This window comes from Arachis ipaensis, chromosome B10, assembly GCF_059453495.1.
Source record: "Arachis ipaensis isolate K30076 ecotype BB chromosome B10, ASM5945349v1, whole genome shotgun sequence".
NCBI lineage: Eukaryota > Viridiplantae > Streptophyta > Magnoliopsida > Fabales > Fabaceae > Arachis > Arachis ipaensis.
The window spans coordinates 55,390,557-55,396,896 of record NC_142435.1 but is presented as its reverse complement, the minus strand read 5'-3'; the positions used below and the strand labels follow the sequence as shown (position 1 = coordinate 55,396,896).

General features: G+C 36.8%; 1 non-coding gene across 1 annotated transcript; it reads right to left on the bottom strand.

The window, feature by feature from the left end:
- Positions 1–2,224: 2,224 nt before the first annotated feature.
- On the bottom strand, positions 2,225–2,332 carry LOC148580120 (small nucleolar RNA R71). The gene has a single exon (XR_015897573.1). It is a non-coding gene; the product is annotated as a small nucleolar RNA R71 (small nucleolar RNA).
- Positions 2,333–6,340: the final 4,008 nt, after the last annotated feature.

Sequence of the window (6,340 nt, the reverse complement as noted above, 5' to 3'; positions counted from 1 at the left end):
AAAAAAAAATATTTTTATTTATGTTCTTCAGAATTTTTAAGAATGAATTCTAGTGTTTCATGAAGCCTGGCTGTAAAGCCTTGTCTAAATTCTTTTGGACTGGGGTTTCCAACCCAACATTATCAAGAGCAAGCTAGTTGTTGCTAATCCATCAGCTGCTGTATGCTTGATTTGTCACTTAAAGCTTGGCTGGCCATTGGCCATGTCTAGTGTTTTGAACCGGAATTTTCATTGAAAGCTTGGCTGGCTAGTGAGCCATGTCTAATTCCTGGACTGAAGCTTTAGACTAAGAATGCAAGATTCCTGGAATTCATATTAAAAATTTTGGAATCCTTATTTTTCTTTTTCAAATTAATTTTCGAAAAATACCAAAAAAAATTAGAAAATCATAAAAATAAAAAAAATATTTCATGTTTCTTGTTTGAGTCTTGAGTCAATTTTAAGTTTGGTGTCAATTGCATGTTTTAAAGTTTGCATAAAATTTTCGAAAAATTCATGCATTCATAGTGTTCTTCATGATCTTCAAGTTGTTCTTGGTAAGTCTTCTTGTTTGATCTTGATGTTTTCTTGTTTTGTGTCTTTTCTTGTTTTTCATGTGCATTTTGCATTCATAGTGTCTGAACATGAAAGATTTCTAAGTTTGGTGTCTTGCATGTTTTCTTTGCATATAAAATTTTCAAAAATAAGTTCTTGATGTTCATCATGATCTTCAAAGTGTTCTTGGTGTTCATCTTGACATTCATAGCATTCTTGCATGCATTCATTGTTTTGATCCAAAATTTTCATGCATTGCATCATTTTCATGTTTTTCTCTTTCATCATTAAAAATTCAAAAATCAAAAAAATACCTTTCCCTTTTTCACTCATAAATTTTGAAAATTTGAGTTGACGTCTTCAAAACTTTTTAAAACTTAGTTGTTTCTTATGAGTCAAATCAAATTTTCAATTTAAAAATCTTATCTTTTTCAAAATCTTTTTCAAAAATCAAATCTTTTTCATTTTTCTTATTTTTCGAAAATTTTAAAAATATTTTTCAAAAATCTTTTTCTTAATTTTATATCATATTTTCGAAAATATCTTCAACAATTAATGTTTTGATTCAAAAATTTCAAGTTTTTTACTTACTTGTTAAGAAAGATTCAAACTTTAAGTTCTAGAATCATATCTTGTGATTTCTTGTGAGTCAAGTCATTAATTATGATTTTAAAAATCAAATCTTTTTCAAAACTAATTCTAATCATATCTTCCTATCATATCTTTTTTTTTTTTAAAAATCTTATCTTTTTTCAAAAATTTGATTTTCAAATATCTTTTCTAACTTCTTATCTTCTTATCTTTTCAAAATTGATTTTCAAATATTTTTCAACTAACTAATTGACTTTTTGTTTGTTTCTTATCTTTTTCAAAACTACCTAACTAACTCTCTCTATCTAATTTTCGAAAATCACTAACCCCTTTTCAAAATTTTATTTTCGAAAATCCTCTTTCTCTCTCATCTCCTTCTATTTATTTATTCATCTACTAACACTTCATCTCACCCAAATTCGAACCTCTTCCATCTGTGTTCGAATTTTCTCCTCTTTTCTTCTTTACATTACATTCTTTTCTTCTTCTACTCACACAGGGGAACCTCTATACCTGGGTAAAAAGGATCCCTATTATTATTATTTTTCTGTTCCCTCTTTTTCATATGAGCAGGAGCAAGGACAAGAACATTCTTGTTGAAGCAGACCCTGAACCTGAAAGGACTCTGAAGAGGAAACTAAGAGAAGCTAAAATACAACAATCCAGAGATAACCTTACAGAAATTTTCGAACAGGAAGAGGAGATGGCAGCCGAAAATAATAATAATGCAAGGAGGATGCTTGGTGACTTTACTGCACCTAATTCCAATTTACATGGAAGAAGCATCTCCATCCCTACCATTGGAGCAAACAATTTTGAGCTAAAACCTCAATTAGTTTCTCTGATGCAGTAAAACTGCAAGTTTCATGGACTTCCATCTGAAGATCCTTTTCAATTCTTAACTGAATTCTTGCAGATCTGTGACATTGTTAAGACCAATGGAGTAGATCCTGAAGTCTACAGGCTCATGCCTTTCCCGTTTGCTGTAAGAGACAGAGCTAGAATATGGTTGGACTCTCAACCTAAGGATAGCCTGAACTCTTGGGATAAGCTGGTCAAGGCTTTCTTAGCCAAGTTCTTTCCTCCTCAAAAGCTGAGTAAGCTTAGAGTGGATGTTCAAACCTTCAGACAGAAAGAAGGTGAATCCCTCTATGAAGCTTGGGAGAGATACAAGGAACTGACCAAAAAGTGTCCTTCTAACATGCTTTCAGAATGGACCATCCTGGATATATTCTATGATGGTCTGTCTGAATTAGCTAAGATGTCATTGGATATTTCTGCAGGTGGATGTATTCACCTAAAGAAAACGCCTGCAGAAGCTTAAGAACTCATTGATATGGTTGCTAATAACCAGTTTATGTACACTTCTGAGAGGAATCCTGTGAGTAATGGGACGCCTCATAAGAAGGGAGTTCTTGAGATTGATACTCTGAATTCCATATTGGCTCAGAACAAAATATTGACTCAGCAAGTCAATATGATTTCTCAGAGTCTGAATGGAATGCAAGCTGCATCCAACAGTACTCAAGAGGCATCTTCTGAAGAAGAAGCTTATGATCCTGAAAACCCTGCAATAGCAGAGGTGAATTACATGGGTGAACCATATGGAAACACCTATAATCCCTCATGGAGAAATCACCCAAATCTCTCATGGAAGGATCAACAAAAGCCTCAACAAGGATTTAATAATGGTGGAAGAAGCAGGTTTAGCAATAGCAAGCCTTTTCCATCATCCACTCAGCAACAGACAGAGAACTCTGAACAAAATACCTCTAATTTAGCAAACTTAGTCTCTGACCTATTTAAGGCCACTGTGAGTTTCATGAATAAAACAAGGTCCTCCATTAGAAATTTGGAAGCACAAGTGGGCCAGCTGAGTAAAAGAATCACTGAAACCCCTCCTAGTACTCTCCCAAGCAATACAGAAGAGAATCCAAAAGGAGAGTGCAAGGCTATTGAATTGACCATCATGGCCGAACCCACAATAGAGGAGAAGGACGTGAATCCCAAGGAGGAAGACCTCCTGGGACGTCCAGTGATCAATAAGGAGTTTCCCTCTGAGGAACCAAAGGACTCTGAGGCTCATCTAGAGACCATAGAGATTCCATTAAACCTCCTTACGTCTTTTATGAGCTCTGATGAGTATTCTTCTTCTGAAGAGAATGAGGATGTTACTGAAGAGCAAGTTGCCAAGTTCCTTGGTGCAATCATAAAGCTGAATGCCAATTTATTTGGTAAAGAGACTTGGGGAGATGAACCTCCCCTGTTCACCAATGAACTAAATGCATTGGATCAACTGAGATTGCCTCAGAAGAAACAGGATCCTGGAAAGTTCCTAATACCTTGTACCATAGGCACCATGACCTTTGAGAAGGCTCTATGTGATCTTGGGTCAGGAATAAACCTCATGCCACTCTCTGTAATAGAGAAACTGGAAATCTTTGAGGTACAAACTGCTAAAATCTCATTAGAGATGGCAGACAATTCTAGAAAACAGGCTTATGGACAAGTAGAGGACATATTAGTAAAGGTTGAAGGCCTTTACATCCCTGCTGATTTCATAACCCTAGATACTGGAAAGGATGAGGATGAATCCATCATCCTTGGAAGACCCTTCCTAGCCACAGCAAGAGCTGTGATTGATGTTAACAGAGGTGAACTAGTCCTTCAATTGAATGAGGACTCCCTTGAGTTTAAAACTCAAGGACATCCTTCTTTAAACATGGAAAAGAGGCACAGTAAGCTTCTCTCAAAACAGAGTCAACCAGAGCCCCCACAGTCAAACTCTAAATTTGGTGTTGGGAGGCCACAACCAAACTCTAAGTTTGGTGTTGAACTCCCATATCCAAACTCTAAGTTTGGTGTTGGGAAGTTTCAACAATGCTCTGAACATCTGTGAGGCTCCATGAGAGCCCACTATCAAGCTATTGACATTAAAGAAGCACTTGTTGGGAGGCAACCCAATTTTTATTTATTTAATTTTAATTTATTTTTATTATTATTTCATATTTTATTAGGTTCATGATCATGTGGAGTCACAAAATAAATATAAAAATTGAAAACAGAATCAAAAATAGCAGAAGAAAAATCACACCCTGGAGGAGGATCTTACTGGCGTTTAAACGCCAGTAAGAAGCATCTGGCTGGCGTTCAACGCCAGAACAGAGCATGGATCTGGCATTTAACGCCAGAAACAAGCAGCATCCTGGCGAAAATTTCAAAAATTTCTGTTAGGTCCTTGATAAATCACTATTTTATGGTTTATATTGTGTTTAATTGTGTGGTTTTATCATGATCCCGACCCACTTATTCATTAAAATATCATGTAATTATATTTCCTTCCTAAAATTATTACATGAGTGAAAACTGCTTCCTAGAGACTTTTAATTGTACATTTTACTTCTCCTTTATTCCATTCGATGCCGTGATCTGTGTGTTAAGCGTTTCAGGCTTTATAGGGCATGAATGAGTTGGAGATTGGAAAGGAAGCTAGCAAAAATGGAAGGAAAACAAGAAATTGAGGAGATGACCAGCGAGAAGCGACGCGGCCGCATGGGCAACGCGACCACGCGGAGAAGATCAAATCGCAGTGACGCGGCCACATGGATGATGCAACCGCGCGAAATGGAAAAGTACGAGCGACGCGGAGGCGTGGACGACGCGTCCGCGTGGCAAAGCAAAAATGCGAATGACGCGTCCGCATGAGCGACGCGATCGCGTGACCTGCGCAATCTGCATAGTTTACAAATTCGCTGGGGGTTATTTCGGGCCCTATTTTGACCTAGTTTTCGGCCAGGAACAACAGACTAATGCCAGAGAACATGCAGGAACCAAAGACAACATTCATTCTACACAGTTTTTAGTTTTAGATCTAGTTTTGCTCCTCGTCTAGGTTTTCTCTCTACACATTCATAGTTCTTAGGATTTTAGTTTTCTCTTACTTTTTTGGCATTGGAACACTGAGAAGAGTTATTACCTCATCAAGACTTCGTCATTCTAGTTCGTTTTCTTTACTTGGTTTAATCTTCCATGTTCCTTGCTTTGTTTAATTTTACCATTGGAATATTCTTAGGATTATTTAATACAAGGATCACTTTTATTTTTAATTGACTATTTTAACTTTATTTACAATGTCTTTCTTTAATTCCTTTTTATATGCTATGAATTTTACATTCACAATGAGCGAGTAGTTCCCTAACTTGATGGGGAATTGATTGAAAGGAACCCTTGAGTTGGAAGGCTTGAAAGAAAAATTGCAATTGGGTTTATGGTTGGATTGCCTCCTAATCACTAACACCAATCCCTTTTTATTAAGTGGATTGCAACTTGTGAACGGACATAGCATTCCAACTTGTTTGACTTTCCTTCACCTAGCGAAGGATAACTAAACAGGATAACCTTTAATTGTCAGTTAATCCTGAAATTCATTCCAACAATAATAGGGATTCCAACTAATCAATTCCCAGTCAAGGCTTTTATTTACATTATTCAAATTTACCAATTTAATTTCCTATTTTCCCAATTCAAACCTTTTTTGAAAACCTCTGATTAATAAAATAGCACACTTTTCTGCGACTCGTTGGGAGACGACCTGGGATTCATACTCCTAGTATTTTAAATTCAATTTTCTGTGACACCTTTCTAAATTGAGGAGCAGATTTCTGGCAAGTTAAGAACTATACTTACAACGTAAATGTTTTAACAATTTTTAATTTGCCAATTTCTGCACACCATCAATTTTTGGCGCCATTGCCGGGGAGTTGCAATAGAGTGCTAAAGTTATTAATTAGAATTTATTTATTTGCATTTTATTTTATTTTGCTACTATGAGCTACCTGTTTCTTTCATCAAATGACGTGTTCACTTCCTGATCCGCGCTTGCTAGTATTCGATCCTGAAATTGAAAGGACTATTTCACGAATAAGGCGAGCTCGGCGTCGGTTAGTCCGCTCTGAGGGCGGATTTGAAAATGAACTTGAGGAAGAAACCAACTCCCGTTCTACTGATTCGATTGATTCACGTGCAGACGACATGGCAGCTAGGAGAGTTACCATCCAGGAGGAAGGAGCCCTTGATTTTACAATGCAACCGTTTCAAGCGCATCACCCAGCGGTGGCTACAAATTTTGAAATAAAGACCGCACTGCTCAATTTGATGCCCAAGTTTCATGGCTTACCTGCTCAAGAGCCCATCAAGCACCTGAGAGATTTCCACG